Below are 13,917 nucleotides of genomic sequence, written 5' to 3'. Positions count from 1 at the left end.
CTTATCAATAGACCAGGTAGTATATATAATATATAATAAACATTCATGTTCTTTCTATGTCTTTTCCCCAAACTCCTTTCACAGTTTCCCAGCCGTCATCGTCCATATTGTACTCCGATCCAGTCACAATTGTTCATATGTAGAGTGTCATCTGACATGAACAGCCTTTTTGTGAATGTGGGATATTTAGTTGATACAGGTTCTTAAAAAATAAATGTATGAAATCGGTTTCTATATTGATTGGTACACTGTTAACATCCAAGTCTATTTCTATGTTGTATACGTTCACATTTGTACGTACAGTACATGGAGGGTAAGGGAATCACACATCTTTTTTCTTCTGTCTCGTTTGTCCTCCAGCAGCTCCTGTAGCAGCAGTAGTGATTCTGACTAGATGACGATTCCTGGTTTGGAAAAGAGGCAAAGACAAGACAAGGTACCACCTGCAAAAGCTTTGGCAACAACTATGTTGGAACTGAAAAGGTTCTTTGCAATTCAAAAGCATGTTGTAACAAATCCAGTCCTTGGTCGTATGGCTTTGTACCAAATACTAGAAAATAAAGTCTCTCTGCACCGCTTCAGTTGTTCTTCATTCTGACTGGTGGGAGGCTTCAGTTTTATTTCTTTTCTCTTAAAACATGTCACTGGATTTGGGTCAACCGTGTCGCAAAAATGCTTCATAGTCTGTACAGACTAGAATAGCTTCCATCCTTAGACCCCTTCAAATGAATCTGATGGAGTTTGTAAAACCCTGAAAAACAATAGAAGGGGAAAGGCCGGGTGCCCAAGAACTCAATCTCAAAATGTTTCAACACCACAGAATTAGTAATTGGTGGTGGGAGTTTAGGCTCCGCCCCTCATGACGGCCATTGGCACTGTTCATAGTTGAGCCTTGACTTCATATAAAGGCAGAGCCAGCTGACAGCTGCAGTCGTGGACCTGAACTCCAGCACACGGTAAGGTCACTATTACCTATCTAGGAATGACAAAGTGTGGTGTGTGTCGATAATCTGGCTCACATATATTTAGTTTGTTAAATGTATTTTTGGGATCGCATCTTTATTAAACCTATAAAGACACATCTATTTCATGTTATGGCTTCATGATATTACATGAAAACTGCACAATGTGACACTTATTACCAGTTACCAGCTTACCAGGGAAGCGCTACGCACGGCTCTGACCCACTTATTTTATATGGGCACATTTCTCCAGTGCCCATCACGTTAGCCACATGCTGCAGGGTCTTCAACAGAAAAATACAATGGTTTGGTCCAACCAAACAGAGGTTCCCGTATTACATTTATTGCGAGCAATACACCATTTCTAGCCGCCAGCTAAGAAAGAAAGACATTGAGGATATTCAAAACAAATCCTACAGACGGCTTCTGCTTCTGTTGTTCTAAAAACATTTTACTTCATCTTTTACTACTAAACTGGAATGTTGCTGCACTAGTCCGAGACATTCTTGCTGCCTATTCTGCTTTTCAGTCTCTTCTGTTCCCTATAAGACACACAAAAAGACCATGATTTTCAAAAGTAAACTCTGTCATATGATGAAAGGACAAAATTCAAATGAGATTTCAGGTGATTATTCAGATTCAGATGATGCTTAATTTTACTTACTGCTGAAACCCTATAAATAGACTGGCTAACTGCTTTTTTTCTATATCTGAATTTTCATTAAACGTTATTTTAATTGGGGATTTTGGGGTCATGAAATGTCTTCTTTCAGTTTCAGGGTTTGCATTTGGATTTTTGAGATGTACGGGAATAACAGAGGTAAATCAATCTCTTAGTGTTTTTTCCCCTTTTACTAAAACCAAATCCTTGTTCTTTGTAATAAATAAAATGTCTTTATTGTATTCTTTAATGAATTGAGCATTAAGTGTATACAAACTGAATTTAAAGATGATGAGCCCCATCCCTTCTGTTGAACTAGGAATGCAGTGCCCTCCTGGCTATGGTCCTCAGCCAACACCATGGGGACAAAATCCTCAATGTCCACCATGGACTGCCCCACCCCAAATCTGCCCCCCTCAGTCATGTTGGCCACCTGTGTACTATCCCCCTTGTTGAGGGTATGGGCCCAGCCATGGTCACGGGGTAAGATCCTGTTTATATATTGATTATTTAAAAATACAAATCATAGGGTCCCAATTATACATTTATCACAGTCCTCTGGTAACAAAGGAGCTAATTACACTTTTTAAACAAATTTAAAATCTTGATCTTAGATGTGAAATATCTTATTTGGCCTTTCAGTCTAAATTGGATGTAATATAAATATATAAATTTGTCTTCTGTGTGTCAAAGCAACTGGTCCAAAACCTGCCGTTTTTTCAATGCCGCCTCTATGGTGCTTGTTTGCTGAAGTTTACACACCACCTGATTGAACCTAGTGAGGTGACAGGATTACAAATATTTGTATTATAAAAACGGATCAAATGACTGGTACTGGTACAGTTCTCTTTAGCTCTACAAACCAACTATTGGCTACACTTCTGCTTCAGCTTTGAGGTTGAGTGTGGCCCAAACTTTAAATCTTTTAAAACAAAAAAAGCAACCAAAAAGTCACTGAGATATAAATTATAAAGAAATTCAACTATGAATCATGTTATTAATGGAATCCTACAAATATATCCCTCCCCCCAAAAACAGACCACTGGAACTAATCATTGCTGATTGTAACTCATTTTTCCATTTTCCACAACTTATGTGAACTGATTGATATGTTGTTGCTAAATTAAATGAACGTTTTTGTCCCTGTTGCAGTCCTCCAGCAGCTCCTGCAGCAGCGACTCGGATTAGATGACGCTGAAGAAAGACAATTACAGGCTGTAAACTTGGAAAATGTCATCCTGTCGATCCTCACAATATTCAGTAATAAACTATAAAACACTCTAAAACAAATGTTGAGTTATTTAAACACTACACAGGTTGCTGTTTATTGTTGAACCTGTTAAAGGTTCAGCTCTCACATATTATGAAGCGTTGAACTAATACAGTTGAATTCTCTTCACAGTAGTCAGTGTGCGACAAATTGTCTACTAGACAGTGATCACATTACTCCCTTGTAATAAACAGCATGAAACTGCTCTTTAACGTTACCCTGTTTGTGTGTTACCACTCAGTGCCATACCATCTAGTACCAGCATAGCACATTCTGATCAAGACACAGAGATTAGAGTTATATGATTAAGCGCTCCACTTTTAGAGGCAAAACAATAAAGCAGAGAATCATTTCTAAGTAAATTAGAAATGGGAAGGCGAGCCGAGTAAACTGCTCTCATGAAATGTTACGAGTTCTCGTAATCTCAGTCAAACGGTGAGGCGGAGAAATGAGTGTACATAGTCAAACAGTTGCTCAAGAAAGCTAAAGACAGTCATTCGGATCCATGTCTAGCGTTGTTAAATTATCGAGCATCGCCACTTGAACATGGCTTTTTGCCGGCTGAAATTCTAATGGGACGTAGGTGACGCAGCACGATTCATGTTGTGATTTTAATGTTGATTAAGGGTAAGGTGCTAGAAGAATAGCCTGTGTAGAATTATGATAACATACATCTAAAGAAAGGGGGATGTAATTATATGTAAGATATAACTCCCAACCACTAGGTGGCGGCACCTGTGGTTTTTGCATAAATAGAGCATCTGGGATCAGGTGGGAGAGACAAAATTACTTGTGTGAGTCTAGTTTTACCTTGCTCATCTGCCTGTAGTACTTCTGGTGCTCGGGAGGATTCTCAGGTATCTTTTAAAGTGGAAAACCTAGTCAGAGCATTACACATATACATCATATTTTCTTGATAGTAGTGTTTAGGTATGAGCTCCTCATCCATGAGCGGATACATGCTTCCTTCTGGCCCGTTGATTCTCTTGAGTAACATGCTCATGATTCGAGCAAGAGATATTGCTCTTGGAATTTTTAATTTATTTATTGACGCTTTGTGCACCTCAATCAGAGAACAGTCAAGTTTCACCACATTCCAGGAAAAGGCAGACATGGCATATGTCAATGTCAATGTCAATGTCAATTTTATTTATGCAGCACTTTTAAAGGCCAGTGGCCAGCCAAAGTGCTTTACAGGATAAAAACAGCATCAATAAAACAATAAAAGCAAACGTAAAACAGTAAAAGGCAAACACATAAAAGATCGATGCAGGTGACTTAACTCAGCCAAAGGCCAATGTGAACAAGTGAGTCTTAAGGCGAGTTTTAAAAGTGGAAAAGCTCATCGCAGACCGCACAGAAGATGGCAAAGCATTCCACAGTCTGGGAGCCGCTACTGCGAAAGCTCGATCTCCTTTTGTTTTAAGGAACGTTCAGAACCAGCTGGTCAGCTGACCTCAGGGCTCTGGAGGGTTGACGCACATTAATAAGGCTGGATAAATATTCTGGGACCTGTCCATGCAGAGACTTTAAAACAAATAAAAGACTCTTAAAATCAATTCTGAATCAAACCGGAAGCCAGTGGAGAGAGGAAAGCACTGGTGTTATGTGCCCATGCTTCTTTGTCCCGGTTAGGAGACGGGCTGCTGCATTCTGCACAAGCTGTAGACGGTTGAGTTCTGATTGGCCGATACCGACATACAGGGAGTTGCAATAGTCAAAGCGCGAAGATATAAAAGCATGCATGACTTTTTCGAGGTCAGCCCTGTTTAGATAGTGTTTGACTTTGGCTAGAAGCCGAAGCTGGAAGAAGCTAGCCTTAACCACAGAGCTAACCTGCTTGTCTAATTTAAACGCCCCATCAATAATCACACCAAAGTTTCTGGCCTGTGAACCTATGTAAGGTGCTAGTGGGCCAAGGGACCTGGCAAGGACCTGGACCAAGTCAGGGCGACCGAATAGCACAATCTCTGTTTTGCTTTCATCTAGTTTTAGGAAGTTTAGGTCCATCCATGTTTTAATGTCTGTCACACAATTAAACACAGTATGAAGGGATTCCTTGGAGGGGGCCTTTAGTGGAAAGTACACCTGCACATCATCAGCAAAGCAATGGGAAGGGATTCCATGCTTCGTAAATATCGATCCCAGGGCTAGCATATACAAGGAGAACAGTAGAGGGCCTAGAACTGACCCCTGAGGGACTCCGCAGGTCAGAGGAGCCACTGAGGAGAAAAACTTCCCCAATTGTACACAGAAGGATCTATCTGCAAGGTAGGATTTAAACCACTCTAGAGCAGAACCTCTAATGCCCACACAGGGCTCGAGGCGGGACAAGAGGATAGTGTGATCCATTGTGTCGAATGCTGCTCTGAGATCTAATAGCATTAAAAAGGTACAGTTACCAGAATCAAGGTTTAAAAGAAGATCATTAAAAACTTTTAAAAGAGCTGTTTCGGTGCTGTGAAGAGGCTTAAAACCAGACTGAAACTGTTCACCAATGTTTGCACGACCTAGGACTTCTTGCAATTGGTTAAAAACAGCTTTCTCCAAGACTTTGGAGATAAACGAGAGTTTGGAGATTGGCCTGAAATTAGGCCTTTTTCCTTTTTAAAAGAGGCCGCACTGTGGCATGTTTGAAGGAGGCTGGGACACGTCCAGAGCTGAGACACATATTTATAAGAAACAAAATAAAAGGCCCAATATGACCAACATATGCATCCCGCATTAATTTACACCAACACAAATTATTATGGAGGATTAGTACTGTATGAAAGTGAAAAATAAAGCTCATCATACGAGTTAAATATCTTGATGCGTCTTTTTCCTGCTCGATATTGAAGGCTGTGTAATGAGATGTTGGTGGGACCTGTGTGATGGTGAGAAACCGATGAGCATCTCGTAGGCACTCAGCTAGTCTGGAGTTATCTTGAGCGCCCGTCTGAAAGACCACAAACAAACAACTAATTATAATCAATTACTGCTACGTGATACATTTCAACCAGGATGTTAAACCAACCACAGTAATCAGACTGCTTTTCTCAAGTTGGCCAATGATTAGATTAGTATTTAGTGACAATGGTGACATTTCTGTTTTAACATTAGTCTAATAGTAATAGTAGTAGTAGTAGAAGTAGTAGTAATAGTAGAATGTTCTGGCTCAGTACTTGTCTGCTCTATAGCTAAAGGCAAAACAATTGTCTGTGACCATTTTTTATCCATGAAAAGTCCCACAGGGTTTAATACCGAGACCACTGCTATTCAGGAAACAGTTACAAGTCGCCTCTATAGAACACAAAATCCGTTACAGAGCCAATGCACCCAAATGCTTAACAACAAAGACAACATGTTGTCACATTACACCTCTTCTTGGATTTTTTAAATACAAGCCTGCTTGCTCGCATACATACATCTGAAAACATGGGCATGGTTGCGCTACCTCAAGGAAGCCTGGATGTGATCATACAGATCTTTGACAGCCGTTCCTCTCAGGGTGCTGCTGTGGTGGGCTTCGTACATATTTAACACCATTGCGGGGCAACATGAACGGAGTCACAAGGTCAGGGGAGTGAATCACAGGGCAACTTGTAGGGAAATTCCAATGAAAAATTGCAAGCATTGGTAAGGCCCTTGCACAAGGGTCAAACATGAGGTGTGATCTTTGGCAACAAAAATGTTTCTTGCAACAAACACCCAAACGCTCAAAGATCACACCTCATGTTTGACCCTTGTGCAAGGGCCTCACCAATGCTTCTTGCAATTTTTCACTGTATGTGTATGTTGTGAAATTTGATGTTTTTAGTCTCTTTCGCTATTACACACACCACAGGGGACATCATGATAGATTATACCTATGTGGAGTGTACGTCAGCAGTTATGCAGGCTTTGAGGCACTTCCAGAAGGAATACCCTGAACACCGCGCTGAGGAAATAAGGTATATGATGAACACATATTTAAGTTGAAATCACTGAATGGCACAACAATGCCTGACTAATCTGACGGAATGAATGGAAAGCGCTAAATCTTCCACAACATAAATTAAAACTAGGATTGAAAGATGGAGAAAAGAAGAAAAAAAGCATTGACCCACAAAGACATTCTTACCTAATTAAAATAATAAGGACCAAGACAGAGGTTATGAGTTTGTTCCCTTCTGTCTTTTAGGTCCACTCTGAGAGAAGGACTGGAGTACTGCAGGAAGGTGCAGAAGCCTGATGGATCCTGGGAAGGGTGAGACCACTCCTGCTGTTTCACAACCAGATATCCTACCTATGGAATATGGTTTGGGCTTGAAGCCTTTGCTTGTATGGGTCATGTCTACATGGATGAGTAATTGTTCCAAACACTGAGCCATTAAGTTTCACACTGAATTGGGATCATCGATTTTGACCCACAACAAGAATGTCTCCTACAGGGGAACACTACCTCTAATGAAGATGTCAATACGTTCTTCCCATGGCTTTAGAGAATTAATTGAACATTCGTGGACACAAGATACTGTGGCAACCCACGGGCGCAGCACCCTGGACAGCGCCTCAAGAGATCAGCACCAAGGGCAGCGGAAATGACGAGCATGAGGTGGGAGAGGCGTGAGTGGGAGATGGCCTCACAACGGGCTTGTCTTTGGTATGAGTGTTAATCCCTCTTGTCTTCTGTACTTCCCTCAGGAAGGAGACTGAAGGCCAAACAACCTATTGAACCGAACCCTCAAAAGAAGAAGAACCTATTTTGCCTTTTTCCAGTTTTTTGTACGTCAAAATAAACCGTACCCTTTTTTTGTGTGCAGCCAGTCGTGTATCAGAGTCCTGTGATTTTGCCCACACCCGTTGCCACAATAATCTTTCACTGCCAGAGATTCCTCAAACAGTAGTTTATGTTTACCCATATTTGTAGAACTTTTATATATCACAGAAATAGCTAAATGTACAAATTCTGAAAATGAATCTAGTCCCCCTTTAACCTGCCGAGGCACACAGCACATCCATGAACTCCCAGCCTACCTTCTAACTCACACAGCTGTGCCTCTGTTACCAGGGACGTGTGCGTTGAGGTGCAGAGAGCCTGCCGGTTCCTGCTGGACCGGCAGATGCCGGACGGAGGCTGGGGGGAGGACTTTGAGTCTTGCGAGGAGCGGCTCTACATCCAGAGCAGCAGCGCTCAGATCCACAACACCTGCTGGGCTCTTTTAGGCCTCATGGCCGTCAGGTAAAGCAGGACTGCACCAAAAGGCTCTGTTTTCATTCTGGATCTCAATGTGACTGAGTGTAATTTGGCAAACAGGGCTCGGCTTCGGGTTGGTCTTTGTGTGCTGTGTATTTATATATTATTTTTATTTACCATTGCTGGTGCATTCACCTGTCTACAAAAGACTCACGTTAACAGGAAATATAATTGAACCTAATCCAAGCAAAATAAAAGGAAACTAAATTAAATTGAATGATCTTTTTGTGCGTAACCAGGCATCCTGACAGAAGGGCCATTGAGAGAAGAGTGCAGATGCTGATTGACCACCAGCTGCCCAACGGCGACTGGCCACAGGTAGTTCCCTTGTATCTTATTAATTACATGTCCCATCCTCAAATTGAACTCAGCTTGCGTCCCGCATATTACAACTAATAAGAAACAAATGTGATCAAGAAGAGGAAGGACTGTCATGGGGTAAGACTTTCATTTACATCATAAGTGGAGTTGGCTCAGACTTCAGTGGAATTATTGGGTTGGGCTTCACTTGACATTCACGGTCATTTAGATTGAGCAATCGTCGGTGTTTCTTCATCTTATTCGAGATAGTTATTTTCCTATCAATAGACCAGGTAGTATATATAATATATAATAAACATTCATGTTCTTTCTATGTCTTTTTCCCAAACTCCTTTCACAGTTTCCCAGCCGTCATCGTCCATATTGTACTCCGATCCAGTCACAATTGTTCATATGTAGAGTGTCATCTGACATGAACAGCCTTTTTGTGAATGTGGGATATTTAGTTGATACAGGTTCTTAAAAAATAAATGTATGAAATCGGTTTCTATATTGATTGGTACACTGTTAACATCCAAGTCTATTTCTATGTTGTATACGTTCACATTTGTACGTACAGTACATGGAGGGTAAGGGAATCACACATCTTTTTTCTTCTGTCTCGTTTGTCCTCCAGCAGCTCCTGTAGCAGCAGTAGTGATTCTGACTAGATGACGATTCCTGGTTTGGAAAAGAGGCAAAGACAAGACAAGGTACCACCTGCAAAAGCTTTGGCAACAACTATGTTGGAACTGAAAAGGTTCTTTGCAATTCAAAAGCATGTTGTAACAAATCCAGTCCTTGGTCGTATGGCTTTGTACCAAATACTAGAAAATAAAGTCTCTCTGCACCGCTTCAGTTGTTCTTCATTCTGACTGGTGGGAGGCTTCAGTTTTATTTCTTTTCTCTTAAAACATGTCACTGGATTTGGGTCAACCGTGTCGCAAAAATGCTTCATAGTCTGTACAGACTAGAATAGCTTCCATCCTTAGACCCCTTCAAATGAATCTGATGGAGTTTGTAAAGCCCTGAAAAACAATACAAGGGGAAAGGCCGGGTGCCCAAGAACTCAATCTCAAAATGTTTCAACACCACAGAATTAGTAATTGGTGGTGGGAGTTTAGGCTCCGCCCCTCATGACGGCCATTGGCACTGTTTATAGTTGAGCCTTGACTTCATATAAAGGCAGAGCCAGCTGACAGCTGCAGTCGTGGACCTGAACTCCAGCACACGGTAAGGTCACTATTACCTATCTAGGAATGACAAAGTGTGGTGTGTGTCGATAATCTGGCTCACATATATTTAGTTTGTTAAATGTATTTTTGGGATCGCATCTTTATTAAACCTATAAAGACACATCTATTTCATGTTATGGCTTCATGATATTACATGAAAACTGCACAATGTGACACTTATTACCAGTTACCAGCTTACCAGGGAAGCGCTACGCACGGCTCTGACCCACTTATTTTATATGGGCACATTTCTCCAGTGCCCATCACGTTAGCCACATGCTGCAGGGTCTTCAACAGATAAATACAATGGTTTGGTCCAACCAAACAGAGGTTCCCGTATTACATTTATTGCGAGCAATACACCATTTCTAGCCGCCAGCTAAGAAAGAAAGACATTGAGGATATTGAAAACAAATCCTACAGACGGCTTCTGCTTCTGTTGTTCTAAAAACATTTTACTTCATCTTTTACTACTAAACTGGAATGTTGCTGCACTAGTCCGAGACATTCTTGCTGCCTATTCTGCTTTTCAGTCTCTTCTGTTCCCTATAAGACACACAAAAAGACCATGATTTTCAAAAGTAAACTCTGTCATATGATGAAAGGACAAAATTCAAATGAGATTTCAGGTGATTATTCAGATTCAGATGATGCTTAATTTTACTTACTGCTGAAACCCTATAAATAGACTGGCTAACTGCTTTTTTTCTATATCTGAATTTTCATTAAACGTTATTTTAATTGGGGATTTTGGGGTCATGAAATGTCTTCTTTCAGTTTCAGGGTTTGCATTTGGATTTTTGAGATGTACGGGAATAACAGAGGTAAATCAATCTCTTAGTGTTTTTTCCCCTTTTACTAAAACCAAATCCTTGTTCTTTGTAATAAATAAAATGTCTTTATTGTATTCTTTAATGAATTGAGCATTAAGTGTATACAAACTGAATTTAAAGATGATGAGCCCCATCCCTTCTGTTGAACTAGGAATGCAGTGCCCTCCTGGCTATGGTCCTCAGCCAACACCATGGGGACAAAATCCTCAATGTCCACCATGGACTGCCCCACCCCAAATCTGCCCCCCTCAGTCATGTTGGCCACCTGTGTACTATCCCCCTTGTTGAGGGTATGGGCCCAGCCATGGTCACGGGGTAAGATCCTGTTTATATATTGATTATTTAAAAATACAAATCATAGGGTCCCAATTATACATTTATCACAGTCCTCTGGTAACAAAGGAGCTAATTACACTTTTTAAACAAATTTAAAATCTTGATCTTAGATGTGAAATATCTTATTTGGCCTTTCAGTCTAAATTGGATGTAATATAAATATATAAATTTGTCTTCTGTGTGTCAAAGCAACTGGTCCAAAACCTGCCGTTTTTTCAATGCCGCCTCTATGGTGCTTGTTTGCTGAAGTTTACACACCACCTGATTGAACCTAGTGAGGTGACAGGATTACAAATATTTGTATTATAAAAACGGATCAAATGACTGGTACTGGTACAGTTCTCTTTAGCTCTACAAACCAACTATTGGCTACACTTCTGCTTCAGCTTTGAGGTTGAGTGTGGCCCAAACTTTAAATCTTTTAAAACAAAAAAAGCAACCAAAAAGTCACTGAGATATAAATTATAAAGAAATTCAACTATGAATCATGTTATTAATGGAATCCTACAAATATATCCCTCCCCCCAAAAACAGACCACTGGAACTAATCATTGCTGATTGTAACTCATTTTTCCATTTTCCACAACTTATGTGAACTGATTGATATGTTGTTGCTAAATTAAATGAACGTTTTTGTCCCTGTTGCAGTCCTCCAGCAGCTCCTGCAGCAGCGACTCGGATTAGATGACGCTGAAGAAAGACAATTACAGGCTGTAAACTTGGAAAATGTCATCCTGTCGATCCTCACAATATTCAGTAATAAACTATAAAACACTCTAAAACAAATGTTGAGTTATTTAAACACTACACAGGTTGCTGTTTATTGTTGAACCTGTTAAAGGTTCAGCTCTCACATATTATGAAGCGTTGAACTAATACAGTTGAATTCTCTTCACAGTAGTCAGTGTGCGACAAATTGTCTACTAGACAGTGATCACATTACTCCCTTGTAATAAACAGCATGAAACTGCTCTTTAACGTTACCCTGTTTGTGTGTTACCACTCAGTGCCATACCATCTAGTACCAGCATAGCACATTCTGATCAAGACACAGAGATTAGAGTTATATGATTAAGCGCTCCACTTTTAGAGGCAAAACAATAAAGCAGAGAATCATTTCTAAGTAAATTAGAAATGGGAAGGCGAGCCGAGTAAACTGCTCTCATGAAATGTTACGAGTTCTCGTAATCTCAGTCAAACGGTGAGGCGGAGAAATGAGTGTACATAGTCAAACAGTTGCTCAAGAAAGCTAAAGACAGTCATTCGGATCCATGTCTAGCGTTGTTAAATTATCGAGCATCGCCACTTGAACATGGCTTTTTGCCGGCTGAAATTCTAATGGGACGTAGGTGACGCAGCACGATTCATGTTGTGATTTTAATGTTGATTAAGGGTAAGGTGCTAGAAGAATAGCCTGTGTAGAATTATGATAACATACATCTAAAGAAAGGGGGATGTAATTATATGTAAGATATAACTCCCAACCACTAGGTGGCGGCACCTGTGGTTTTTGCATAAATAGAGCATCTGGGATCAGGTGGGAGAGACAAAATTACTTGTGTGAGTCTAGTTTTACCTTGCTCATCTGCCTGTAGTACTTCTGGTGCTCGGGAGGATTCTCAGGTATCTTTTAAAGTGGAAAACCTAGTCAGAGCATTACACATATACATCATATTTTCTTGATAGTAGTGTTTAGGTATGAGCTCCTCATCCATGAGCGGATACATGCTTCCTTCTGGCCCGTTGATTCTCTTGAGTAACATGCTCATGATTCGAGCAAGAGATATTGCTCTTGGAATTTTTAATTTATTTATTGACGCTTTGTGCACCTCAATCAGAGAACAGTCAAGTTTCACCACATTCCAGAAAAAGGCAGACATGGCATATGTCAATGTCAATGTCAATGTCAATTTTATTTATGCAGCACTTTTAAAGGCCAGTGGCCAGCCAAAGTGCTTTACAGGATAAAAACAGCATCAATAAAACAATAAAAGCAAACGTAAAACAGTAAAAGGCAAACACATAAAAGATCGATGCAGGTGACTTAACTCAGCCAAAGGCCAATGTGAACAAGTGAGTCTTAAGGCGAGTTTTAAAAGTGGAAAAGCTCATCGCAGACCGCACAGAAGATGGCAAAGCATTCCACAGTCTGGGAGCCGCTACTGCGAAAGCTCGATCTCCTTTTGTTTTAAGGAACGTTCAGAACCAGCTGGTCAGCTGACCTCAGGGCTCTGGAGGGTTGACGCACATTAATAAGGCTGGATAAATATTCTGGGACCTGTCCATGCAGAGACTTTAAAACAAATAAAAGACTCTTAAAATCAATTCTGAATCAAACCGGAAGCCAGTGGAGAGAGGAAAGCACTGGTGTTATGTGCCCATGCTTCTTTGTCCCGGTTAGGAGACGGGCTGCTGCATTCTGCACAAGCTGTAGACGGTTGAGTTCTGATTGGCCGATACCGACATACAGGGAGTTGCAATAGTCAAAGCGCGAAGATATAAAAGCATGCATGACTTTTTCGAGGTCAGCCCTGTTTAGATAGTGTTTGACTTTGGCTAGAAGCCGAAGCTGGAAGAAGCTAGCCTTAACCACAGAGCTAACCTGCTTGTCTAATTTAAACGCCCCATCAATAATCACACCAAAGTTTCTGGCCTGTGAACCTATGTAAGGTGCTAGTGGGCCAAGGGACCTGGCAAGGACCTGGACCAAGTCAGGGCGACCAAATAGCACAATCTCTGTTTTGCTTTCATTTAGTTTTAGGAAGTTTAGGTCCATCCATGTTATAATGTCTGTCACACAATTAAACACAGTATGAAGGGATTCCTTGGAGGGGGCCTTTAGTGGAAAGTACACCTGCACATCATCAGCAAAGCAATGGGAAGGGATTCCATGCTTCGTAAATATCGATCCCAGGGCTAGCATATACAAGGAGAACAGTAGAGGGCCTAGAACTGACCCCTGAGGGACTCCGCAGGTCAGAGGAGCCACTGAGGAGAAAAACTTCCCCAATTGTACACAGAAGGATCTATCTGCAAGGTAGGATTTAAACCACTCTAGAGCAGAACCTCTAATGCCCACACAGGGCTCGAGGCGGGACAAGA

At 41.0% G+C, this 13,917-nt stretch overlaps 1 protein-coding gene, 2 long non-coding RNA genes and 1 pseudogene across 4 annotated transcripts in view; 3 read left to right on the top strand and 1 right to left on the bottom strand.

The window, feature by feature from the left end:
• LOC144388727 (uncharacterized) overlaps positions 1 to 13,917 on the bottom strand; it is a 45,905-nt gene that overhangs the window by 18,198 nt on the left and 13,790 nt on the right. The window lies entirely within an intron of this gene.
• Positions 846 to 2,905, top strand: LOC144388827 (uncharacterized). The gene is made up of 4 exons (XR_013453097.1): positions 846 to 956; positions 1,736 to 1,782; positions 1,943 to 2,106; positions 2,776 to 2,905. It is a non-coding gene; the product is annotated as an uncharacterized LOC144388827 (long non-coding RNA).
• On the top strand, positions 6,311 to 8,522 carry LOC144388781 (lanosterol synthase-like; annotated as a pseudogene). Its single transcript, XR_013453026.1, has 5 exons — positions 6,311 to 6,383; positions 6,693 to 6,825; positions 7,056 to 7,220; positions 7,926 to 8,096; positions 8,351 to 8,522. The product of XR_013453026.1 is annotated as a lanosterol synthase-like (transcript).
• Positions 9,578 to 11,593, top strand: LOC144388828 (uncharacterized). Its single transcript, XR_013453098.1, has 4 exons — positions 9,578 to 9,644; positions 10,424 to 10,470; positions 10,631 to 10,794; positions 11,464 to 11,593. It is a non-coding gene; the product is annotated as an uncharacterized LOC144388828 (long non-coding RNA).

The sequence above is a fragment of the Gasterosteus aculeatus genome, chromosome 16 (genome assembly GCF_964276395.1).
Source record: "Gasterosteus aculeatus chromosome 16, fGasAcu3.hap1.1, whole genome shotgun sequence".
Lineage (NCBI taxonomy): Eukaryota > Metazoa > Chordata > Actinopteri > Perciformes > Gasterosteidae > Gasterosteus > Gasterosteus aculeatus.
This window is presented reverse-complemented; position numbering and strand designations above follow the sequence as displayed.